The following is a 26,750-nucleotide window of genomic DNA, read 5'->3' as shown; positions in this document are numbered from 1 at the left end:
TCTACTTACCTTATTAAACATCTTTGCAAACATTCAACATCATTAATTGAGCACCTAGTATAAGCCAGGCACTCTCCTTAGATGCTAGGGATCCTGCAGTGAACTCCCCCTTTCTAGTGGGGAAGGCAGATGATGCACAAAATACATACTTAGTGGGCTGGATGGTGCAAAGTACTATTGAGAAAAATAAAGCCAGGACCAGGGATGAAAGCTTGGAATAGAATGGAGGTGATAATCTTTAATAAAGTCAGGAAGGCCTCGCTGAGAACACAGTATCTGAATGAAGACTGAAGGAAGTGAGGAGTAAGACGTCCAGGTGAAAAGCACTGACAACAGAGAAAACAGCAAGTGCAAAGGCCCTGAGGTAGAATATGTCTAGTGTGTATGAGAAACAGCAAAGGGGCCAGTTGGCTGGAGCTAAGGGAGGGAGAGAGAGACCAATCAGAGAGAAGTTCCGAGAGGTAACACGGGCCAGATTAAGAGGGCCTCATGGGCTATTGCGGTGAACTTTGTTTGTTTTGGTGAACTTCGGACCTCAGTTTGCCTCATGAGCCACCTGCTATCTATTCTTTTTTACAAAGGAAAGAACAGAAGCTCAGAGAGGTATAGGACTTGCCCAGGATTACAGATGGCAAAGGCAGGGTTCAAACCCAGGCCTACTTTACCTGCCCCCAACCTCTACTCTCTCTGCATGATCCATCCCTGCATATGTGTGCATACTCACACACACACACTCACATACACCCCATCCCTTTCGGTCTTCCAACACACCCAACTCTTCCTTGTTCAGTGTCTTCATATATGCTGTTCCCTCTGACTGGAATGGTCTCTACTGAACAGTACATCTACTGTCCTCTCTATCTGAACAGTACATCTTTTGGGCTTCAGTTCCAATCTAATAACCTCAGAGAGGCCTTTCCCGACCCTCTGATGTAAACTGATGCCTACCCTCTCTCTCAAAGCCCCTGTCTTCCTTCCTTTTGTAACTGTGTATTTACTTTTGTGTCAGTTTAACTTCATCCCTGCTCCCAGACCATGTGTCTACCCAGTGCCTAGCCCAGTGCCTGGCACCTAGAAGGCACTCAACAAACCTTCAGTAATAAATGAGAAGACCGAAAGGGTAAAGAAGATGAAGTGGGAAGGACCCAGAGAGGTTTCCCGGCATCTCTAGGGAGGAGAAACCGATGGCTGCAGGGAGAGATTCGGGGTTATCTGTGGACCTGGCCGCCTCCTCCTCCAACTGGGAATGAGACACGGCAGCCTTTCTCTGGCTGCTCCACAATCTAATACGTTCATCACGTGACTCACCCCGCTAGCAGCCTCTGGAATGAACGTTATTTGGAGTAATTGGACAAGCACTTAGAAAATGCTAGGGTTTATTTTTAAATGTGATTAGGACCTGTCTCTTGCTTTCCGGAAAATCACATGTGCTCCTCAAAGATACAAAATACTCACAATCATTAAGCACTCTTAAAACCAACTTTTTAATCTTGTCTTTACAATGAACTTACTAAGTTGCTTTAGGGCAAAGCATGACCATCTCCATGTGACTGATAGAAAAACTGACACTTAGGAGCAATTAAATGCACCATCTGAGGCAAAGAACTGGTTGGTGGCAGAGTTAAGGGCTGGTCCCTGTACACCAGACAGCAACTGTGTCCAGCCTACCACCTTGCCTCTCACTATAAATTACAAATCCCTCAATCCATGCAAATAATGCAGAACTTTCCCCACACAGAAAAATCATCTCGAAAAAGGGATCCACTGCCTTCTTGATTTGGTGTTTTATGTGGCAGCCGAGCAACCAATCGTTCTAACTAGGCCACAGGAAGCCTGTTTTTCTTTAAGAACCCATTAGCAAGCTGGCAAAATCTCATCCCATTACCATGTAAATAAATAAGGATAAATTTTCCCACCTCAGCCTCCCAGTGCTGAACCAAAGCTCTCCCCCTTGCACATTTTTGATAACCTGCTCATTCTGGAATACCTCGCAATTAAAGATAGGGTGAACTGGAAGTAAATAATTCATCATGGAGGGGAAAAAAGGGTGAGATAATTAACATTCTCTGGCTGGCTTTGGCTAGGAAATAGCTTAGTAAGCACAAGGATATTTTTTGGGCCATTTCCATCACGAGGGTAGAATAAATAAAATGGATCCTTTCGTGCTCTGGACCTGGAGGATCCATGTCAGGCTGGTTGGCCCCGGGGCTCGGCTGAGTTGGGTTCAGACCCTGCACCTATGGCCAAGGAAGCCAGCAGATGCAGCCTTGGGGATGGCATGGGAGTGGGGCAGGGGGTTATGGGAGGTGGGCAGAGCGTGTTTCCAAGCTGCGACTTCTTCAGCTTCTAGCCCATGCCCTGAGTTTCAACTTTGCAATGAACTGCTCTTTGACCTCCAAGTTTTTTTCTCTTCTGACCTCGTTTATCAATGATGCAACCTCACTGAGCCTTCCTTACTTTGCCCTTCTGTAAAATGGGAACGATAAGGCATAACAGTTATTGAGGACCACTGACCCAGCATCTTTATCATCCGCCTCCTCCTTCTCATCACCGGCTTTTATGAATCATTTGTGATGTGTCAGGGTTTACAATGTGCTAAATGTGCTTCATTTGCATTATTTCGTTTGATGCCTCCTGGGATAAATGGTCACTCTTTGAACCTCAGAGTACTATGGAAATAGAGATGTTAGACTTCTGTGTCACACAGTGGGAAATAAACTAATGAAACATGTAACCCCAAGGGGGATGGTGCAGGCAGTTGGAGAGGAGTTGGATATATTTATGTATCACAGAGCCATAAATGGGTGCTGGGATATACCTAACCTTTATGGCTGACGTCAGGGGGACATGGTTTCTCTGTCTCTTAACCAAGAGCAAGGGTGGGTACAGCATGACTGTGCCCTCTGGGTGCCCATCCCATGGGATCTCTGTTGGCAGCAGAGCATCAGCCTGAGTGGACCATGGGTCTGTCCCAGTATGGCAATTCCTATATTTTACGTTGTTAGGATTCTTAAGATAAAATGTTTTTCAGCTTTGGCTCTGGTTTCTATGCTGATCCACTGACGGCTAGCCCAGTCTCTTTATTCTCTCTAAATTCTATTTTCTTGATGCAAGTAGTGAAATTTCAGTGGCAATTTAGCAAGTCAGAAAGGAATTGTCCTAAAATGTTTAGCCACTTTAACCAATACGTTCAAAGTTGTCTCCCACACCCGTTCCTACTTACACATCTGTCTCTACCTCCCTCCCATTACGCCTGATGGAAAGATCATCCTCCTGAATCCAAGGCTGATCCCCACTGGCACTTTGGGTCCCACCACATGCCCCCGAAGAGACCTGATCTCATCATAAACTCTCCCTCCATCCTTCATCTTTGACTACACTCCAGCCTCCTAGTTTGGCTCCTTCCAGAAACAACTCAACTTATTCATGTCTCTCTCATGTTAAAAAAAAGGCGTCCTCCCTTGATCCCCCATCCTTCTCCAGCTACTGTGTTATCTCTTTCTCCATCAAAGTCAATGATCTAAGAAAGTAATCTTCCCTGTGTCTCCAGATCCTCACCTCCCACTTATTTCTCCCTGCAAACAGGCTGGTTCGATCCTGCTCAGCCTCTGAAACTGCTATCACCAAGACTACATATGCTCTTGACCATCAAATCCAACAGGCCCTTTCAGTCACCTTCTGGATCACTAGTGGGGGTGCACAGAGACAGTTTCCTTCTTGAAACTCTACCCTTGGATTTCCCACCACTAGACTTCTCCAGGTCCACCTTCCCATTTTCCTTCAAAGATTCCCGCTGTATTGAGACCACTCCAGGCTGTCCTCCCTCCCACCCCACACTCCCTGGGACCTCCCACGGGGTCAATCCAGTCCCTGTGCCCTCAGCTTTCCAACTGGTCCATGTCTGCTTCGTGGATGTTTTCTGTGGGGCTCCTGCACATCCCCACCTGCATGGCCCACCCGCCTGTGGCGTTGACTTCCTATTTCCACAAACATAATAGCTTAAAACATCACAAGTTTATTAACATCAAGACGTCAGCAAGGCTGTGTCCCTTCTAGAGGCTTCAGGAGAGAATCCACTGTCTTGTCCTTTTTAGCTTCTAGAACTCACTGCACTTGTTGGCTCCTGGCCCAGCACCACTCCAACTTCTGCTTCTGTGGTCACATCTCCTACTCTGCCCCTGACCCTCCAGCCTCCCTCCTGTGATTGCCTTGGTCCACCCAGATAATCTGGGATAATCTCCCCACCTCAAAATCCTCAAAAAGACTTAAAAAGTCTCTTCGCCACATAATGTAACATAGGCACAGGTTCTGGAAATTAGGATGTGGACATGTTTGGGCAGCCATTATTCCGGCTGTCATACTCCTCAAAGTCACCAATTCCAAACCTCCTGCATACCAAGATGCCGCTCTCTTGCTGATAAACCACCATCTGCCCCACAGAACCAGCCAGAAAAGTGTCATCATCCTTGACTCCTTCTTTTCTCTCATCCCTACAGTCAGTTAATAAGCCATCCTATCTCCCACCTAAATTCACTTCTCTCTACCCCTACGAAGGGTACCTTGGTTTGAGCCACCATCGCTTCTGATCTGGATTATTGCCATAAGTTCTTTGCTGCTATTCTTGCCTCCAGTTGCTGTCCACAGAGTGTTCTTTGGAAAACACAAATAGTAATCTTCTTGAAACTCATCAAGTTCCCATTCATCCCCACCATTACCAGGGTAAGATCCAGGTCCCTTAATATAACCACAAGGCCCCTCATGACCTGTCTCTCTACTTACCTTTCCAGCCTCATCTTCTGCTACCCTCCTCTTGCTCTCTTTGCCTTTAACCACACAGAACAACTACCAATTCCCAGTTAGCCTCCTCCAGAAAGTCTTCCCTGATATGACAGATGGCAAAACTGGCCTAAATTCTTCCCCTCCTCCCTGTATCCTCGCCCTTGGCAAGGTAGCTTAACAGCTCTTCCAGTTAAGAAGTAGAATCTCTTGGGGCACCTGGGTGGCTCAGTCGTTAAGCATCTGCCTTCGGCTCAGGTCATGATCCCGGGGTCCTGGGATGGAGCCCCGTGTCAAGCTCCCTGCTCTGCGGGAAGCCTGCTTCTCCCTCTCCCACTCCCCCTGCTTGTGTTCCCTCTCTCGCTGTCTCTCTCTCTGTCAAATAAATAAATAAAAATCTTAAAAAAGAAAAAAGAAGTAGAATCTCTTTCCATGCAGCTTGATTCTGAGTTTGGCCATGTAGCTTGCTTTGGCCAATGTAGTTTATAACAGTTTGTCACACAAAGAGAAGCTTGAAAAGAGCCCTTGCACTTCATTTTATCTCCTCTTCTTTCACCATGAGGACCTGCCCCAGTGAGCCTGCTGGAGGATGAGGTATGGGAAGCAGAGCAGCGTTAGAGTAGAGTGGACCTCAGCCAAGGCCATTATTGACCAGCCAACAGCCAGTTCATGCCCAAATATGTAAGAAAGCCCATCCAAGACCAGCAGGACCAACTTGCTGACCTGCAGCTGAGTACAGATATTTGAGTAAGGCTAACTGAGACCAGAAGAACCACCCTGCCTACCCAGACTCATGAGCTAAATGAATGTTGTTTAAGCCACCAAGTTTGGGGTGATTTGTTATGCAGATTTATTTTGGTAATACATAACTGATATACCTGTCCTCCAGACTGGGCCAGGTGCCCCTCTCTGTTTCCATGTCAAGCTCAATGTCCGTCTGTCATAGCTCAGCAGGTCTCTCACTGTATCCCAGCTTTCTGATTACTGTCTATCTTTCCTACTGGCACACACAGTCCATGAGATCAGAGTCTGTGTCTAATTCATCCTTCACCTTGTATCACCATGCCAACCTCTAGTAGCTAAAACACAGAAGACCCTCAATTAACATCTGATACATAAATTCCAGTAAAGCAACAATAGCATTCTTTTCTTCATCTCACTATGGTTGGGTTGGTAGTTGCAGCTCATAGGTGCTTTTGTTTATCATTCAAAATAACTAAGCTCTCCTCTCACCCCCTCAACCCCAAAGAGAAAGAGAACAGTGCTCGATTCAGATATAAGGAATAGTTTGTACCACTGCAGGAGATGGCGTGCACAAAGACATAGGGTCGGGAATGAGTCCTCCAGATAAATGTGTTTAACTGGAGTAGAGCTTCTCGTGAAGCAACTGTTACCACAGCTGGGATTTACCCTCAACTCAGCTGCTCGCTAGTGGTTTTGCCCTGGAGGAATCAACTCACCTTCCCAAGCCTCAGTTTCCCCCATCTTTAAAATGTGGAGAATAGTGCTCCTAGCCTGGCAGAGAAACCAAGAGGATGTCAGCAGCGATGATGACAATCATCTACCACGTGAGCTTCTCTGATTCTGACAACCCCGGGAAGGGAAGGGACCCCAGTAATGCCTAAGATAGAATTTCCTGCCAGTCCCAGGACTTCAGGCTCAGAATTAGATTGATTTGTAGGAAGTCAAGGTAGTTATATTTCTTGCATTCATGAGTTTGTAGGTTACCCACCAGACTCGATCTAATTCTGTGAAGTTCTAAATCTGGGCACAGGGAAATGCCACCATCCCCAGTGTCCTAGGGGTCCTACTTCGTCCTGCTACACTCCGAGTTCTAGTTCTCTCTCAACGTAAACCTATGCAGTAGCATTGGAAACCCCACCTGTAGGCTTCAGTTTCCCTCTTGATAAAATGAGAATACTCGACAAGATAAACTCCGCAAACTTCTCTAGTAAAATAACCAGGAGCTGGTCCTATGGACTGGACTGCATGCCTGATGCCCTCTTCGACCCCACTCTAGTGGACAAATGCTAGAAAGTTAAAATCTGTGATTTCCAGATTCCTAGGAAATTCCCGGGGTTTGGATGTATTTCAAGTTCTACCGATTGGATGCATGTGCACGAGACTTTGATTTGGAACTGAACCCAGAAGAGACGGCAGAGTGGGGGATGTACGTTTGGCCAGTGGGCGGTGGCAGAGGTGGCATGATTCTAGAATCAGTGATGGTGACAGCAGTGTCCTCATTGTGCCACTCTGTCTGTGGCCCGGTTCTGTCCTGTCATACGCAGAGTTGTCATCTTCCTGGAATCTCGTCCCGGACTGTGTGTTCAGCCCACCCAACAACTGTATGAACGATTTAGTAACAATCCTCTAACAACGGAAATCGTAATAAACACCGTTGATCTATTTATTAATAAACCTCTTTCTATATCAACTAACTAGAGTGGATCCTGTTGTCGGCAACTAGGACTTCTGGCCAAAATGAGGAAGGAGGAAGGGAAGAAACAGCAAGAGGGGAGGAGGGAAATAAGCAAAAGAGGAGCAGCAACCAAGACAGCAGCTTATTTTCTCTTTACAGATTTCTTCAAAGTGTGGTAAACCCATGGAAAGATGTCCATGGCATACTACATTTTTAAAAATGTGTATAATCCATAAATATGGGTAGTAAACATTTTAAAAAAACATAAACTAAATGTTAGCAGCTGTTATTTCTAGATAATAGAGTCACAAGGTTTTTTTTATTACTTTTAATTGCTCTGTAATGAACATAGATGATAGTAATAGATATGTCTCATTTCCTCTGGACCCCACTCTGATTCTCTAATATTGGTCAGTAATAAGTTCATCAGTCACAGTCCTTCCAAATGGGTGCTAGGCTGAGCATATACAATATCTCTGAATATACATTATCTCTGCCTCTACTTTTACAGAAAAGAAAACTGAGACCCAGATAGGTGGTATAGTTGATCCAACTTAAATCCTTTTAATGTGTTACCTGTCTCTAGTAACAAATGCCAGTAAAGCAACTAGAAGCACTGGTTTCGAAGTCAGAGTCTGGTCTCTAACCCTGTTTGGTCATTTAATAGCTCCGTAGCAGGAGTTTCTTAACTTCTGTGAGTCTCTATTTCTTTCCTCTGAAAACTGGGCATCATAATAGTACTTGCCTCTTGGGTTGGTGTGGGAATCCAGTGAGATATTGCATGTGAAAAGCTTGGCAAATCATGCTCAGTAATTGTTAGCAGCTGCTATTATTATTATTATTGTTATTATCCTACTGTAATAGGACTCTATTACATATATTTCTTTAATTTGGAGAGGAGTAAGGGCAGAGACTTCTTTCCTGGGACATATTAAACCATGGTGATGCTGAGTTCTGTGAGTATGGGGATGCTGCCTTAATCATCTTTGTATTGTCAGCGTCCAGCATAGCAGATGCTCATTTGAATGAATGAGTAGGTAGCTGAATAGGTGGACCGAAGGATGGACAGAGACACATAGATAGGTGGGAGGTAAATAAATGAGTGTATTATTTATGAGTGGATGTGGAGAGGGAGGACCTTAAGTGACTTAGGATGTCGAATGCCTGGATGGGAAAGCAGGTGGTTGAGTGGAGTAGCAGAAGGGTAGATGAATGATGGAACGGGTGGGTGTATGGTTGGAAGAATGGGTGGATGGGAGGAAGAGAGGGTCTTAAGTGACTTAGCTGTGAGTAAAAGCTTGTCCAAGCTGGCGGTTAGGTGGAAGAGCAGGTCGGTGGATGAACGATGCAGTGGGATGGGTGGATGGATGGATGGTTGGTTGGTTGGATGGATGGATGGACGGATGGGAGGAAGAAAATGTCTTAAATGACTTAGGGTGTGAAGGAATGCCTGGATGGAGGGATGGTAGTTGGCCAGGTGACTGGATGGACTGGTAACAGGTGGACAAAGGCATGGATGGCTGCCTCCCAGTTTTTCTCACCACAGCCCACCCTCCCCCAGTTCCACGGCCCGGAAGTCGCGCAGGTCGACCCTCCTGGGGAGTTCCCCCCAACACACCCAGGGAGGAGCGTCCCTGGAGAGCTCCCGTGCTGCCTGGCACCTGGGAAGGCGGGGTCGGGCGGCGGCGCTGGGACGAGGGGCTCAGACCGGGCTCTCCCCACCCCCACATCCCACCCCCACTCCCGCACCTAGCCAAGCGCCGGGTCCGCGCCCTGCTCTCCCGCATTGACGTCGGAGGCGACAGCTGCCGGGCTCTCGAGAGCCGCGGTGTGACGCTGCACATCCAACGCGGCTGCTAAAAAAAGGGCCGTGACTCACCGCGGAGCGCGGAAACTTCCAGGAGCGCAGGCGGCGCAGGGCGGGGGTGGCGGCCCGGAGCGGCGGAGCCCGGGGCGCGGGGCAGCGGCCAGATGTGTCTCGAAAGTGAGAAAGCAAACCCGCGAGAATCGGGCGCGGGATCGGGGCTGGGGCTGGGGCTAGGGCTGGGGCTGGGGCTGGGTGGGGGAGCCCAGGAGTCCCCAGGGCCGCGCCAGCTCCCAAAGCCTGGATTCCACTGCTCAGAGCTCAGAGCCAGCCCTTGTCAGGATAAAGAACTCCGCGTGGCAGGTGGCAAAGTGGCAGGTGGCTCACACTCAGTGCTCTGCTCTATGTCCTAATTCTCTGTGGATTTTCATTCACTTAACCCTCAAAATCCCACTTTGCAGATCCGGAAACTGAGGCCAGAGAGGGAAAGGACTTGCCAGAGGTGCCCCAGGTGGTACAACCAAGTCTCTCAATATATTCCATACAGTTGTAATTTGACAGACAATGTAGGGCCCCCGCTGCGTGCCCAGGCATGTGCTGCTGACACAGAGCTGGATGAGTGGTCCCTGCAGGCATGGAGCTCTTTGCATGCCACCTCCAGAAGTATTGACCTGGGGGGAACCTCATTTCCATCCCTTCCCTCCCCCCAAACATTTCTCAGCCCTACTCTGTGCGAGGAGAGTGGCAAGGGGGCAGAATGAAGGTTACATAGGTGACTAAGGCAGATTTAATTCATTCATCCACCAAGTAGTTATTAAGCACCTAATAAGTGCCGGGTAAGCAAAGTAACCCTGACTAGCCCCGTGCCTTCATGGAACACCTGCCCTGCAGGGAAGACAGAAAACCAGGAGTGAGAAGTGCTCAAGAGACGCAGTACCAAGAGGGAGCACCCACCCCAACCCAGGCAATCAAGGAAAGCTTCCCCATGGAAGCAGCCTCTGTGCCCAGGTGTGGAGGATAATGAAAAATTAGGCAGACGGAGAGGAGGAGGGAAGAGCGTTTCAGTCTGAGAACAGCATATGCTTAAGCCCAGAAGTGTGAGATCGTGGTAGTTTTGAAGAACTGAAAAACATTCCATATACCTGCAACAGTGGGGGCAAAGGAGGAAGGAAGAGAGGGGAGGAACAGGAAGTGGGAGCCAGGTCCAGAAGGGAAATGTGTTCAGGACCTGGGGCTTAGCCAGAGGGTAGACCAGTTAACAACTCAGCACACCACCAGCAGCATTCACAAAGAGCAGATTGAAATCTGTTCTATTTGTACCAAAGAGGGCAGAACAGATGCCACACTGGTGGGAAGGGGACACCAAGGAAGGCTTCATAGTGGAGGAGGTGTTTAAGCTGGGCCTGGTTGACAGATTTTCTGTTGAAAAGGAGAGCGAGAAAGAGGAACAGTCTGGGAAGTGGCATACATGGGATAGAACTTCATCCAGACTCTTTTATAGACGCTCTTGAAAGGTCAGGGAGATGTTCAAAAGACCAAGGCTAATGCAGCATCATTTTTCTGGGCCCGGGGGTGGGATGAAGTGACCCACTATGAGCACCATGGGGACAGAAGACACAGCCCTGTCTTTATGAGGCTGCCATTCATTGGTGCCAGCACCGGAAAAACAGAATTGCTTAATTCTTCAACAATATGCACGGAGCACCTATGTGTCAGGTGCTGTGATGGACACCAGAAATCCACTGGAGAACAAAAACAGACATGATGCTCCCTCTCATGGAGACTGATTCTGGGAAGGAAAATATTAATTTTTCAAAAAGACCCGAATAAATAAATAAAAAAGACCCAGGCACAGGTGCCTGGAACCATGAGAAAGCAGCAGAGGATTGGTCTACTCTGGAGAGCGTGGGCAAGAATTGTTAATAATGTGACAACTGAGTCTGGATGTGAAAGATGAGAAGTAGGTAACAAGGCAGAGATGGGAGGGAAGAGTGTTCCAGGCAGAGGGAACAGTACCTGCAAACCCCTCCAGGGGAAGAAGATCAGATGACTGGGATAGAGAATGAGGGGGAGCTTGGTCCAAAATGGGGCTGGTCAGCAGGTGTCATAAATCACGTGACGATTGGGGATTGTATCCTAGAAACAGTAGAAGGTGTTGGAGTATCTATAACTGGGGCAAAATTGGGGGCAACACACTCCAGGTGCTCTGGTTGTGCAGAGAACCGGGGAAGGAACAAACTCTCTGTTTACTGACTTTGCTTTTTACTCACCTCACCTCATTTAACTCTGACCACCACTCTGCAAGGTTCTCATCTCCATCATCACGAAGAGATACCTGAGGCTCAGAGAAGGTAAGTGATTTGCCCATGTCCACAGCTTGTGCAGGGGAAGAAACCAAAATCCAAATGAGAATCTCTGTAACCCCATGATCTTTCTAATGGGGATGAGATTAGCCTCCTGGAAGAAGGTAGAGCCAGAAGTTGGTGCAAAGTAGGATTTGGATAGCCAGAAAGGAGGTAAAAAGACTTTTCCCAGGGGGCAAGAAGTCCCCAGCAATGTAGACATGAGCCTAAGAACGGCCTAAGAAACAATGCAGGAACTGCCTACACAGAGTATAATGCAGAAAATTCAGGGGAAAAAAGACCAGAAGGAAATATAAAAAAAGATTGCTCTCAGAGGCTTATCTTTGAGGATTATGAGTAATTTTTATGTTTAAATTTTTGTTTGACTATGTTTTCTAAATTTCGCATAATGAATAGCTGTTTCTTGTATAAATAAAAGAGAGAGTAGCAGTTATATTTTAGGGGGATCAGGTAAACTTTTTCAGTTCTTGCAGGCTGTATTTACATCATATTCATTTTTTCATCCTCCTATGAAGCCCAGTGCAATGACTGGCACATAGTAGGGGCTCTGTAAAAAGAAATCAAAGGATGAAGTTGTTAGAGAAGAGCGTTAAGGTAAGGCAGGGTGGCGGAGGGCCAGTTCTGGCGTTTTGCTCTGAAACAAAATTCAGATCCACACATCAAAAATCAGTTGGTTTTGAAACGAAACCCTTGGAAGTCTGAATGCACCTGGAGTTGCCTTCCTAACCCATAGGGACCACACCCACCCCCTACGCATGGTCACAACCAACCAATTCCTCAGCAAGTTTTAATTAAGCTCTTTCAATGTGTCCACCCCGCATAGGCTCGATGGGGGAATAGATACAAGAGCCGTATAAACCAGGGCCCCTTGCCAGAGGAAATATTTTGATACTGAGTGATTTGGCTGCATCCAAGCAGGCGAGACCCGAGAACGCTTGCTCGGAAGGTTGCCTCTGCTAACCGAACAGCACAGCATACTATGATGTTACAATATTAGCTTCTTAATCATGGAAACACTGGCGTCTGTTTCGGCAGAAGCTTCCTCCCAGATGGCGCATCCTACTGTTTTTGTCGTCTAGAACAGTGTGAGGTTTCTTAAATGGCTGTAAGCTTCCCAATCATCTCCCACACAATGGCAGCCTGTTAATTAAGTGGTCCCTTTGTGATTGCATTTGATAAATATGAGATGAGAAAGGTTTATCGAGCTGTGAAGAAAAAAAAAAAAAAAAGCAAGGCACAGCCCCAGGAAGGAGCTCCGTGGGTGGAAAGGCCTCTGTGTGGGCATTGTCCAGGGAGCTTCCAGGGAATCGGGGACAGCTTTGTAGGCACAGGGAGGAGAAGGCTGGGATTCACGCAGACCACACGCTGCCACCTCTGCCTAGTGGCCGGCCAGCCAAAGGCATGTGGTGTGCGAGACACTTCGTGGCGGAGGCAGGCAGGGGAGGTAGAAGCCTTCCAGTTCTTTCTGCGTTGAGTGACTGGAGCCGCTCGCCGATGTGCGGTTGTCAGTCACAGTGGCCAGGCGTTGTTTTCACGCCAGTTGTCCAGATTCGGAATGCGCAGCTCCAAAACAGGTATCTGTTTTGAAGGTAGTGTGCTGCGTGAGCAGCAGATGACGGGTGACAACATACAATTAAATATAAACGCTCGGCCCGTGAACTTGGAGGGTTGGTGAAGTTTCAGGTCTGACTTGTTAAACTTGGACTTCCTCAAAAATTGGACACCTTTCTCCAAAAACAGCATTTCAGGGAATCAGGCCTAGAGAGAGGTGGCATCCTCAGCTGAACACAGACCTCTGTTGGCCCTCTCCGGCCTCGGGAAAGAAATACATCAAGCCTGGGCTAGAGAAAAGGATCTGTGGTACCTGAGGTCTTCTTTGTCTTTCCTACTGGTTCCATCTTGTTTCAACCATTCGTGCAATGACTATCTATGAGGCATTTGCAGGGAGGAAGGCACATATCTGGGGAGGTAGTGACTGGGCTGATGGGCTCCTGCTCTCATGATTCTGTGAGCCACTTGAGAGCAGGGGTTTTCGACTCTTATCTTTATACTCTCAACACCTATCACAGTGTCTTCTGCCTAGTAGCTCAGTCAAGATTTGCTGAAAGACTGCGTGAACGGATGCTATTTCTCACCCCCTCCTGTACTTAATATTGTTCTATATCTTCATTAACTCCTTCCTCCTGCTGTCATTAGTGCTTATTTTTCTGGCTTGGGTGGCTGTCGAGAACAGCTAAGTCCCAACTTCCGCTCTCTCGCACTGCATGGACTTGGCAGTTGTTAATAACTCACCTCTCAGCCTTCAGTCCTCCAGCTCCCTCTGGTCTCCCCCTGGCATCAGCATCTGCTCTTGGTCACCTGTAATAAGAAAAGTCATTTGTTTGCTATCTGATGGGCCTTTAGAGCTTGCAAAGGTTTTATCCCTTGTTAAAGTAAAGTATGATTCCAAGGGCTGCAGAAGAGCCACTAATAAGCCCCAACATCACACCTTCTGCACGTCCCCAAAGACCACACCTCACCCCACTCCTCCCACCTTAAAGTCCAGCATCAGCAAAGTTAACTTTCATTCCACCATTAAAATGTGATTTAGAGAGCACTTGCCCTAAAACAGGCACCACACGGACATTCACATTTGCTCACACGGTAGTGTGAGTTCTACCACCTCCTGTGCTGAAGGTGGGTTTACGGTACAGAGGAAAACTGGAAAACCACAGAACAGTCCAAAACTTTGCCCCAGGCCAGACCCACCCAGCAACAAATCTTTCACCATAGCCGTTAGGGTCAAGCAATTACTAAGATACTATTATTGTTATTGTTGTTTACTACATTTACTACGGATGAGAGGACTACTATTGCCATGAGTGTGTTTTTACAATCTAAACACTAGGCAAGCGGACTCCTCCTTCCTTTGTGACAAGCCAGACTCTCGATTACTTTTTCACAGATATTCACGAACTAGGCTGATCCTTTTGTTCTTATCTTTTAAGTATCAACAGATACTCTCTTAAAATATTCCCAGGCTCTATCAAAGGGAAAGGTTTCGACAGCTGGTAAATTTAAAGAGAACTGGAACTAAAAATAGATAGACAGACAGACAGACAGATACCCCACCGACCTGGGACTAAGAGGAAAGAATTTCTTGCGGGTAACAAGCACAAGACAGCTAAGGGAGACACTTAGTTCCTTGTCTTTTAACCATTTTCTTCTCCTTCCCAGGCATGGGAGAGCCTCAGTTTGGCAGCTGACTTCCGGAGAACGTTGTGGAAACTGATTAACTCTTGGTCATGTGTTGCAGTGATGAGCCAGTAGCACCCTTGACTCTGAGCACCCCCCTCCTCCTATTGCCAGGTTACCCCACTTGTTTATCACTATCACGGCCACCTCCAGACCCTGAAGTCTCACTTCCCACCACAGGCTCCCCCTGCAGAAGAAAGGCTTTCCCCCTGCATACGCGGCTTTCTCACTAGTCAGGTGCTCCTGCCTCCCATCCATTACTCAGTCTATTCGCCTGGCTTCTGGTTTCCCGCCTTCTGAATTCTGTGCACTTCTTGACTCCTTGCCCGTGTTCTGTTTGGACTTGTGCAGATGCCTCTGCGGTACAGGCTGCCCTTTTGCCTGATTATCCCTCGCTTCCTTCGGGGTCTCCACAAGCCATAATGATCACGGCCACCACAGAACAAATAGAAAAAAAAGAAAGAAAGAAAGAAAGAAAGCCATCATTTCCCTGACATCCCCTCGAGATGTGACATGGGTCACAACCTGCCCTCAAACAGGGCCTTCCTTGCGCATCCGAGTTATTCCTGTCAATGGCCTAAGCGCTTCTGACACTCTGACCCTTCGTTTTGTCCTGACTGGCCTTCCTGGTGAGATGGAGGACACTGAATGGCAAATAGCAAATCCATAGAAGAACTGGAGTGTTCAGCGTCCCCTCTCAGCCTTGCTCACGAGAAGACATTATTTCCTCCAGAAGCATGGAAGAGAATGTTGTTTCATTTCAGTAGATTTTCTTTCTTAGAGCAGTTTTAGGTTCACAGCAAAATTGAGTGGGAAGTACAAAAAGGCCCCCTCCCCCACGACCCCCGTACGTGCACAGTGTTCACCACCGTCAACAGCTCCCACCAGAGTGGTACCTCCGTTACAGCCCATGAACCTATGTGGACACATCATTCTCACCAAAGTCTACAGTTCACATGCTCGGTACTGTACATTCTGTGCGGTTTGACGTGTATACTGCCATGCATCCGTCATTGTATTACCATGCAGAATAGTTACAATGCTCAAAAAATCCTTTGTGTTTCTGATTTTGCAGAATCAGAACACATTGGTCCCTCCCCCCAGCCCCTGGAACACACTGGTCCTTCCACTGTCTTCATAGTTTTGCCTTTTTCAAAATATCATAGAGTTGGAATCACTCAGTATGTAGCCTTTTCATATTGGCTTCTTTCATTTAATAATAGACATTTAAGGTTCTCTATGTCTTTCCATGGCTTGTAGCTTACTTCTTTCTAGCACCAAAAAATATTCCATCATCTGCATATAGCACAGTTCATAGATTCATTCACCTACTGAAGGACATCTTGGTTGTTTCCAAGATTGGCAATTATGAATAAAGTAGCTATAAATATCCATGGGGAATGTTGTTTTTAATTATATTTTTTAGGGGTGCCTGGGTGGCTCAGTCGCTAAGCATCTGCCTTCGGCTCAGGTCATGATCCCAGGGTCCTGGGATTGAGCCCCGCGTCGGGCTCCCTGTTCAGCGGGGAGCCTGCTTCTCCCTCTCCCACTCCTCCTGCTTGTGTTCCCTCTCTCGCTATCTCTCTCTCTCTCTGTCAAATAAATAAATAAAATCCTTAAAAAATTACATTTTTTTTATCAGGGATGACTTCTTGAAGAACAGGAGGGAAGAGTTACAACAAATATATGTGGCTCAGTATATAGGATACATAATCAACCCAAGACTTCCCAAACACCTGTCATCAAATTGTCTATAGAAAAATCACCCAAAAAGCTTATAAAAGACATAGATATTTGAGCCCCATTCCTAAAGACTGATCTAGTAGGCCCAGAAAATCACCAGGTTTAAGAAACACAGGCGTTAACTTCCAGAAGGAAGGAAGCAATGGAAAGTTAAAGTCTTGTTCACACCAGGAAGGATCATGCATATTGAGGAGGTTGGAGATGAACATCCAAAACTCATCTGATGGAGACATTTTGTTCTTCTCTGAGCCTCTTGGGGTAGTGACTTGGTGGCTAAAAGTATTGTTGATATGTGCTATCCTCTCCCATTAAAAGGAGCTAAAAAAGTCCTGGGCACCAAGATGTGAACTATTTCCTTCAGGGTAGAATAGAGCCACTAAAAATAGCCTTGGAAAATAAGGAGTTGTAGAGGTTCAACAAGGAAAACAAATCAGAAATAAATTTGGCACAGAGAAAGGAAGCAGGAGAAGGAGAAAAACTCACAAGCAGTTGAGAGAAAGTGGCTATTAGCTTGGGTACATAAAAGCAGGTACATTTTTCCCACCCACAGAGCTGCTGGCTGGCATTCCCGCAGTGTAAACCAGTCCCTCCGGAGCAAAGGAAGATGAGTCAGAGAGGCAGCCAGGATAAGCTAGGTTATGCCAGGGTAACAAACAACCCCCCACATCTCAGAGGCTTAACCACATAATGGTTGTTTCTCATCTGTGGTCTCTGTCCAGTGTGTGTTTAGTGGGGGCTCTGCTCTTGTAATCACTGAGGGCTCTGGGACACGTGCACTTCTGGGAGCACTATGCCCGGGATCAGGGGCTGCTGCTCTCTCTGGCACCGAGAATTAAATGCATCGTCTGAGGATGATGCAAGCACTTCCACTCACGGTTCACTGGCCAGTGCAAGGCCTCTGACCTGCTTGTGTTCCAGCAGAAAAAAAGAAGTGAAATTATACTATGTATCCAGGAGGAGAATGAGAACAGGTGTAAACAAGTCTGCTGGCTGCTATCATCAGAGAGAGGGGCTAAGGGACAGCAGGTGGGAGACAGGGGAAGGGAAAGGCTCCTTTGGAACCACCACTTGGCAATTCAGGTTTCGTCTCTCTCCTTACTGATCAAGAGGAGCAGGGTATCTCGGCCTCCCTTTTCTGCCGGCAAGGAAAAGCACAGTGTAGTGATGAACAGCCTGAGCCCTGCAGTCAGGCCAACACCCGCTCCCGTCTGGAACCTACCCGTTGCGTGACCTTGGGAACGCTCTTTAAACCTCTCTGGACCTCACTCTTCTTCGCTAAGATGGATGACAACAGTGTCTACCTCCCAGAGTTGTTGTGAGGGTTGGGGTCAATGAGATTAGGCAAGGAAAGAGCTTCAGGCCACAGCTGCTCTGACTGGGCTGTGCCAGGAAGCCTCTCGGGGAGCTTGTTAGCACGCATTTCTGTTTCAAACGTTTTGAGTGAGACCTGACATCCTGCATTTCGAATAAGCTCCAAGGTGATGCCAATGTTGCTGATTCCGGCCATCCTTTGGTAGCGAGGATTTAGAGCAGACAGTGCCCAGACGTGGCTGACTGTATGGATTCTCAAAACTGGATCGAGAGGTTCCAAAGGTTCTGCTGCCCCTGCCCTCCGCGAATGGAAATTACAGCTGCCTGTTAATGCAAATATCGTGTCTGATGGCTCCAGGGACAAACGTACTATGGAGGCCTTGTGCATGACGGAGCAGGTGCCACAATCAAGACGACTGGGTGTGTATCCGAGCTCAGCTACTCAGCAGCCCTGTGCTTTGGACAAGTCACGGAAACTGTCTGAACTCCCGTATCGACATCTGTAAAGTGAGCATAAAAACACAGACCCACCATCCCTCAGCTGCGATCCTACAACCCAGAGAGCTCTGAAGTTTCCTCACCAAGGTTGGCCCACATTGACATGGCAGCAAAAACAGGTCTAAATTGACATGAGGCTATTTATGGCCTTTATGTTATCCATCTCTTGCGACTCTTTCTCTTTGCATTAGAGAAATACGAATGTGTTTGATAACAAGACGCTGCTGCAGACTCTGCTGAGGGGGTTGGATAATATAGAGCAGGTGAACCATATTACCTCCCAAGCAACTAAAACATCTAAATTCTGACACACACCCGGCCTCAGGGGTTTCAGGGAAGATGCCATGGACCTGAAGTTCCTCCTTCTCCAGCAGTTGAAGGGAGTAAGGGAAAAAAATGCATGTGAAGCTCCTAGCATCCCACGTCACACATAGTCAGTGCTCAACAAAGAAGAGTTATTACTGAAAGTACTTTCCACCCCGTTCCCCCCATGGACAGAGGGGAAATGATGTGGGAGGCCGTGCCCGTGCCCCTGCTAGAGAACAGGACAGCATCAGGTTTGTCCCTATGGTTTCAGCCCCTTGATTTGTCTTTTGCTTTCTCCTAAATAAGAAAAAAAAAAAAAATGCATGGAATTGAATACAGCCCGTGAGAGCGCAAACAGGGAGAGTGAACAAAAGCAAGACTCAGGCGGGCGGAAAGGACTCTCCCCTGTGCCTACAGAAGCAGCCCGGCGGGAACTCAGCTCCCTGGGCTGCCAGGGACATCTGCGTTCCTGGAGGCCTCTTGGAATATACTGTTGAAGAGTCTCACTTGAGCAAAGGACTCAGAAGGAGGAGACCGGATCTCCAGTTCTTACCCTGCCATTCACCTTCCAGGGAACTCCAGGATTCCCAGGTCTCAGTTTTCTTACGTAAAAATGGGCCACTCATGCAGTCCTGACTCCAACTGCCTGATTGCAGGGGACACGTAAAAAACATCTCAGATGCTGTGTTTGCAGGTAGAGTGTAATTATTCATTGGACTCCAAGCAGGAGATCGCAGAGAGAGCTGACATCACACAGGGAACTCTGGTTAGCTCGTTCTTTAATCATGCTGCTGTTGTCAACTCTAAAGGCTTTGTTATTTGCACTTGGCTCCCCCACCTTTGCCAGAGCCATTTCTGCTTGTCAGTTAAGGCCGGCGTGATTGAGTTTTCATGAGATGCAAATTAACTGAACTGCTTCAGCCCCACCATCACATACAGACAACGGAAATCAAGGCTTTGGGATATTGTTTTTAGGCTAAAAAATGACAGTCATTTGAAAGAAAACAAATACAAACAGGACACATACTTGAGAATTTGTTCTTCCCACTTCTGTCTTTAGCTATGTCTGCAGACTTTTTGGCTAGTGGCTTTCTTGCTGTCTTCATGTCCCATGTTAAGAGCACTGATTTTGGGGTCAGATCAGAGTGAGCCCCCAGGATCCACTGCTACCATGGGACTAAGGCCACGAACAGCAGGAGGACTGCTGGCACAGAATGATGTGCCTTTGGGGGCATCCACAACCACAGTGGCTGGTCATTATAAAAGACAAGAGGGTGGGTGGAGCCGCATGCCACACTAGGGCCAGGAGATAGGACCTGGGAGGAAAAAGCCTGCCCACCCATCTGACAAGGCAAGAACACATGAGTGTCCTATGGGCCAAGGGACGCTGCAGTAGCCAGCAGGGCCTAAGCCCCCATGATGGGCCCCTGGTAGAAAGATGCTATTAAGCAAACAGCAAGAGCTAATAATGTCACAAGAGGTCAGCCTGAGTGTTCAATCTGGGCCTCTGAGAATTTGCAAGTCTGCTCATGGGAGCCCCCAAGTGCACACATGCCAAAGAGGGCACTGGTGGCCAATTCAGTCCTGGAAGGGGGTCCCTTTGCCCTTAATCCCTCCACCCTGACTCTAAAGAAGCCAGCCAGAGGGGACATTGGGGTGGCCTCTTTAGAGGCAGGGACAGGATAGAACATCGAGTACAAGTCAAAGAAGAGACCGTTCCCCCGCCCCCGTCCCCACTGCAGATCCCTCTAGCCTGAGTCGGGGGGTGCAGGCGCTCTGAATGAGGGGGGACATTGAAGTTTTAGTATAGCCTCAGGGGGCCATTCAATACCTTCGCTGAGTCTGAATGATCAGAGTAGTACTTGTTTTCACAACCTAACCTGATGAGAAAACAAGGGCTAGATCTGTCCAAGATGCCATCCGGGGGTCGGCAAGGGGTCTGTAGAGCAGCCAGAAGCACAGCTTCTGGAGGGCAAAAGAAACTCATTTCCTGTTGGTGCCCCCCCCCCCACCTCCCCGAGTTCAGCTCCCGTGATAAATTGAGTGCAAATATCAAGTGCTTCACTCAGGTACTGGTACCCAGCTCAGCTGTCAGGTGTCGTCGGCAAGTCTTACTATTACCTTGATCTTAATATGCACGGCAAACTGAGGTAGCGCTTTTAGTCAAAGCACAGAAATACAATATATCTAGTAAATGAGAGGATGAAGAGATTTCTTACCCTGTTTTTAAGAATTTAAAAAGCTCTTGTCTTCACAGGCAAATTTAGAACCGTCTTCAGAATCAGGCTGCCATGAGGTCTGTTGATATACTGTAACTGAGACCTTCTAGGGCCCTTCTCACACCTCAGAACATTGTGGTGATGTTGTGTCTGCCATTAGTTCCAGCCGCAGGGTGGGAGCGTGGGGTTGCTGGGGTGGCTGGTTATCTTCCGGACGCCTGTTTAAGGCGTCCCACTAGAACAGAGTCCCCAGTGTACTCGGAGCCTATCTCTCATTGCCCACTCTCAAAATCTTCCCATTCTAGAGCTCATTTCCCCCTGCTGCTGCCCTCTGCTTGCCTAGCATACCTGATAAACCAAACCATTCACTGACATAGCTCCAAGAGGCCAAGGGCCCAGAGGCACAAATCCTTGTTCTGTCATTTAGTCTCTGGGATCCCCATGCGATTACCTTCCTCTCATCTGGCTTCTGCATTCCCATCTGTGAAATGGGAAATGGCAGCGCCACTCTGTTTATCTCACAGAGCTGCTGTGGAGATGCATTGCAGTCCTGGTTGTGGAAGGGCCTGGAAAACTTGAAGACACCATATAAAGGATTATTGAGATGCTCAGGAGTGTAATGTCCTCATTCGTTCACCCTGGATAACAAACACTCTGTTCATGAATAGGTTAGACTTCAGTGGACCTCAGGGATGGGAATCCTAGCAATGTGATGGGGTCAGCGTGAAACCCATTTTTGACAAATTTTACTCTGTGCCACTAACTACCTAAAGATCCAGTCATGCTTCTGATCTGAAAATCCCCCTAGACTCAGTGCTTGATCTGGCCACAAATTTGCTGGATTTAAAAGAAAAAAAAAATGCTATCAGAATCGGAGTCTTCTTTGGAACGTTCTCCCCCTTCCATGTCAACCTTGCCTGGGCTGGGCACTCACCGGCTCTAAAGCAATCAATATTGTGGCTCCGCTCAGCCCTTGTCTTATGTAAGGAAATGCCTTTTATTTGATGCCCTAGTGCGAGTCCCCTTGCATGTCAATCTGGTCGGACTCACCTGTGCAGCCCTCGGCCCTGGCCCAGAGCCTCCTGAGAACAGGCCTTTGTCCTCAGCGCTGACAAGCAATGTGAGCTAGCTCAAGCCAAGAAAAACATTTCCATCGGCCCCCAAGAGGTAACGTCCAAGTCCATTGCGGCTCCAGACTGAATCGAGCAATTAAATCCACATCTGCCCTTGCCCAAAACCTCAAAAATGTTAACATCTTGCACGTGTCAAGAGGGTTATTTATGAAACTATTTGCTTGTCAACCCCAGGAGGACATTCTGTACTTTTTTGCTGGAATACTGTATATTTATGAACCATGGCTCAAAAACTAACTTTGGCAGGAATATTTATCAGAGAGGAAATTCTATCAGTGCCTCACAGAGCACAGCCTGGATTCGGTCACCATCCCACGGTGGCTGGGCAGGGCCCCAGTAGAGAGCCAGTCTGGGGCTCCCTGCTGCAGGAATGAATCCCATGTGCGCACTTCTTCAGGGGAAGGATTTCGATCTCAGATAAGAGGCTTGCTTTCTCGTTCCCTCTGTTTTTAACCTCCATTCTCCCATTCTCAATCTCAAGTAATGAGCCTTGAACGTTGATATAACATGCAGTCTATTTGTTGCCTCCTGCCTTGCATGCTTTAGCACCCCCAGGCTGACCTCGTAAGGTCTCGCAGTTTGGAGAGCTAGCCTTCTGATCTCCCAGTTTTAGGCCCTGGTTATCTGGGCCAAGTGTATGACACATAGAGAGCCAGTTGGTGAGAGAGCAGAGGGCTTGGTGTCATGTGGGGTAGACCTTAATCTGGGATGGTAAAATACTCAGAAGGAACTGTTTGACACCAGCCTTCCTCAAGACTGTACCCGTGGAGCTAGTACACCTCCAACATGTCCCCATGGTCAGCTTCCTCGGCCAATAAAATCTTCTGCTGACAGGAATTCTGCACCTGTCCAGCATCTTGCTGGATTTCTTGCTCTCTCTTGAGCTTGGGCAATGAATTTGTAATTCATTTCTTGTCTCTCTTCAGGATTGAAGGGCAGAGTGGGGGGAGTGGCCTGTGAGTGTTCGGATCTAGTCCAATGACAGATCAAGGAACATGTGTCTCTTGGCACCTAGAGAGACCCAGAGAAACAGAGAGCTCTTCACACTCGGGAGGTGACATCTGTGACTGATCCTTATTGGTCTCGGCAATGTGCTCCCATAGCTGAAATACCTATATTTTTCTTCTTAAAAGCCTTTGAGCCCTGATTAAAAGCTTGTTCCTAAAAGTCTTGATCTGTAATGACACGCCTGGTAGGTGACCTTAGAGATAAAGTAAAATTCTTGAGCTAGTTTCCCAACCAGGCCACATAGTAGCAATACTAAATTATTACGATTATTGCCCATTTATCAAATATTTGGCATTTAGCACACTCTATTTCCAATTCTTAGAAACTGCAAAGATTTTATCATTCCTATTTTACAGGTTAAAAAACAAAAGGCTGAGACGTGGAGGGGTTAAGTAGGTTTCTGACAGCCACACGACTGATTACAGGTGGAACTGGTATTTGAACCCAGAATGTACCTGCTCTTTGATAGCAGAGAAGAGAAAAGAGATAAGGGGTTGAAAGAAGGAGAGAGGAGAAAACTTGAAGCATAAAACAGAAGCAACAACTCTGGGGAGTTTGGTGTTGTTTACCCCGAGTTGTCCTTCCAGTCTCGCTTGACCTCCTTGAGGGATACTCGCCGCTGAGAGGACACGTCCCTATGTGGAGGGCCCCAGTGTGTACATCCAAGGGGGCTTGGGGGTGGGAAGGTCATCTTTGGGCTTTCTGGCAATGGAGACACCAGCAGATTCTGCAGGGGGTCATTCGGGGCCAAGTCAGGAATCTCAAATCCCTGAAAGCTTCTGGGGCTAGTCACTGGGACTCAGACTCCCCAGAACGTCTCTCCGTGCCAAGGTCAGGGCACAGAACTAAGCTGTTTCTTTATTGGTTCCTCTCCTGCCCCAGCCTTAGCCCACCCCCACCCAAGGCTGGCACCTTGCCAGCAGGGAGCAATGCGTCTTGGGAGAGCAGGGTCATTGGGGCCTCAGGCCACGGTCCAGGCTCAGGAGGCTGTGGGAGGGCCCCCAGGGGTGTGAGGGCAGCCCAGGCTATAAATCCCAGGCCTGGGCATGGGTATAGAGCCAGCAAACTCACTTAGCAGTGCACAGGGAGGAAGGAACGCTTGAGGAAAGGCCTCAGGCAGCCTCCAGACCTTGGCGGGGAGGGGACTTCACCAAAAGCCTTCATCCAAATATGATTTGTTTTATGGAGTCACCAGTCCCACGTTTCTGAGCCTCCACATCCTTGTGAATTTGAGCCAAGACTGCATGACTGTTTCACAAACACCCCATCTATAAAGTTAAGCCTTAGGCTGGTTCTAATCCTTATTCTGCTGATGTGTGAATTTAGGTGATATGTGAAAAATGGGAAGAACACTTTATAATCTAATAATCTAATGTTTCTATCTAGAAGATAGAAATTGTGTATTTCAACTCTTAATTCAGACAATCTCCTTCACTTCATGGATATATGGCTTTGGATGAGTTACTTAATCTCAGTTTCCTAGTCCTTAAAATGGAAACAATGAAATCCCTACTCCATAGGGGCATTGTGAAGCTAAACTAGAACGTGAATATAAACAGATTTGGTTCCCGGCATATAAGTGCTCAATAACTGTGAGCTTTTAAAAAACTATTACTAATTCAAATTCCTGGAGAAAAAAAATAAAGTCATGGGAATGAGAATGTGCTTGGAACACTGTAGATTACTGTGAGGAATTATGAGTGCCTACAGACAGACAGGTAAATGAAGTTCAGAAATGTTACCACATTTCGCCAAGCTGCAGAGCCAGGCACTGCTGGTTTGGGGAAGGAGCTCACATCAGAGATTATATAGAAATTGCTCCCAGACTGACTTTATTCAAGAAAAGGAGGGAGGTGGGCAAGTGAAAGAGCTCAAGGGAGGGCTACACTAGATTGGGCTGGTCCATGGCAGTGTTGGCGCCGTGAGCGCTTCCCAGGAGGATGAAGCTTCCAGAATGCTCCCTTGCTAAGCATCCAGTAGCCTGCCCTTGCTCAAGGCCACCACCTAAAGGAATGAGTACTCCAAACTGGGAGGGATGAGTTTTCCAGATCTGGACTGCACCCCAGCTAGTGGGTGTTAGTGGGAAGAGCTGCTGCCTTGAAGGCTGGGAATCCTCAGCTCAAATCTTCTCTTAGCCACTTCCTCACTGACCTTGAGCTACTTACTTAGCCTCTTTGAACCTCCATTTCCCCAGGCTCTAAGATATGGATAATAAATGCCTACATTTCAGGGTTTTTGTAAGAACTAAAAGAAGTAGTCGTGCTGAAACTTACTAAGTGCCTTACTTCTTCCCGCACAGCTCAGTGAAGTGGGCTACTGGACAAATCCTGTTGAAGAAGAGGAGCCTCCACCTTTATTAATGCCTTGACGGCTGAACGCTCGGTCCTGGGGGCACAGGGTCAGCTCCCTGTCAGGACGGCAATGAGGCAGGAAGGCCCGCCCGCTCCGCATTAGAAATGTCAGCCTAAATATCATTTTTAGTTTTTAACAAAACATGTTGTTGAAATCAAGAAAGGAAAATTTCTACGTGTCAGGAATGAAGAGAGAAGACAAAGCTCTGTAGATGTCTCTCCTCTCACAAGGGAAGGGAAGTCCTAGGCTTGGGTCTGCCTGAGGAGCTGTGGAAGCTCATGGCTACCGAGAATAATGGCCTCAGGACTATGTGAAATCCTCAATCAGCAAAGAGTCTCTATGCCTGGTGTGCTACTCTTCCAGAAGCAGGAAAGGAGACTTGGACACTGTAGAAAGACTAATCCTGAAGTATCCAGAAAATTCCTTTACCCAGAATCCCCCACTCTGCTGCTTTCGTTTAGCACAGATTTTACCATGTATGTCAGGAAATGATTGTGCTGACTGTTCCTTTTCTCCACAGTCACTCAGAGGGTTTACCTATTTTTTTTCTTTTCTGAATTACTCGGCTCTTTTGGAGGGGAATGGGAGACCCTCCCAGGGCAGGAGTAAAATAATCTGACTATGGTTTTAAGGGATCATATGCTTCTTTGTAGTGTATTGCTAAAGACTATTCGGTGGGGGTGGGGCAGATGGAGGATGGAAGCAAGGGTTTGGGGGATGGACAGCATAAGTGAAAGTCAGAAAAGGGAAATGGGAGGGGGGTCACAGACCAGCAGGGGTTATTAAAAAATGCGAAGAACCCCGGGTCCCAGCCTTCTCACACCATCTGAGGACACAGTGCTATGGTCTGAACCCCGAAAGGAAGATAATTAGAGTGAGCAAAAAGCTCTGTCTGATCATCAGGGCCACATGGATGTAAGACATAAGGAGCAATTCACTCCTAATATATTTCTACAGAGCAGAAAACTACAAATGCGTACTAATAGGAATGTTGCCTTTAGATTCATGAAAATGCCTTGGACTTAAATCTCCAGCTGATAAAAGAAATTTCCAAGTCATCAATCTTGAGAGTGGAATGCAAATGAAATAAAACGCAGCTTTGAACCCCTAGCTGTACCATTTACTAGCAACCTGGCACAAGCATGCCACTTCTTATTTCTGAGCCTCCGTTTCTTCACCCATGAAATGGGAATGATAATAGTATCCACTTCCTTAGAACATTGCCAGAAAGAAATGAAGTCATGCACTTGAGCACTTAGTAAGACCAGTGATGGTTCATGGTACGCCCTAGATAAAGGGTTGAGGTTCATATTAGGATTCTTTTTATTAAAGGCAGGATCACGGCTGTTTTCGTAAAATGCCCGTCGGTTGTTTTGCGACCTTAGACGACTTTAGTCTGCAAACCTGAGTTTGTAGATGGAGCGGTCATGTGCCTGTGAGTTCTAGCTGTACACAACTTGGGAGTGCATCCCAGGCCGGCTGTTTACCAAAGGACTCACTTGGGACCTATGATGTCACCTCACTGAGCCTCATCTTTTCATCTGTAAAATGGAGATTATGACAGAACCAACTCTCAAAAGCCAT

The 26,750-nt window shown here is 47.4% G+C and overlaps 1 long non-coding RNA gene across 2 annotated transcripts in view; it reads right to left on the bottom strand.

The window, feature by feature from the left end:
* The window catches only part of LOC112819721 (uncharacterized), a 156,217-nt gene that overhangs the window by 54,841 nt on the left and 74,626 nt on the right, over positions 1-26,750 (bottom strand). For both annotated transcript variants that reach the window (XR_012376378.1, XR_003206956.2), the window contains one exon: positions 13,655-13,720. This is a non-coding gene — a long non-coding RNA (uncharacterized lncRNA). The remainder of the gene's footprint in view (positions 1-13,654; positions 13,721-26,750) is intronic.

Source organism: Callorhinus ursinus, unplaced genomic scaffold, assembly GCF_003265705.2.
Source record: "Callorhinus ursinus isolate GAN/ISIS: 27379988/994484 unplaced genomic scaffold, GSC_fseal_2.0 scaffold3, whole genome shotgun sequence".
Taxonomy (NCBI): domain Eukaryota; kingdom Metazoa; phylum Chordata; class Mammalia; order Carnivora; family Otariidae; genus Callorhinus; species Callorhinus ursinus.
Note: the sequence above shows the minus strand (reverse complement) of the source record. Positions and strands in the feature narration are given on the sequence as shown.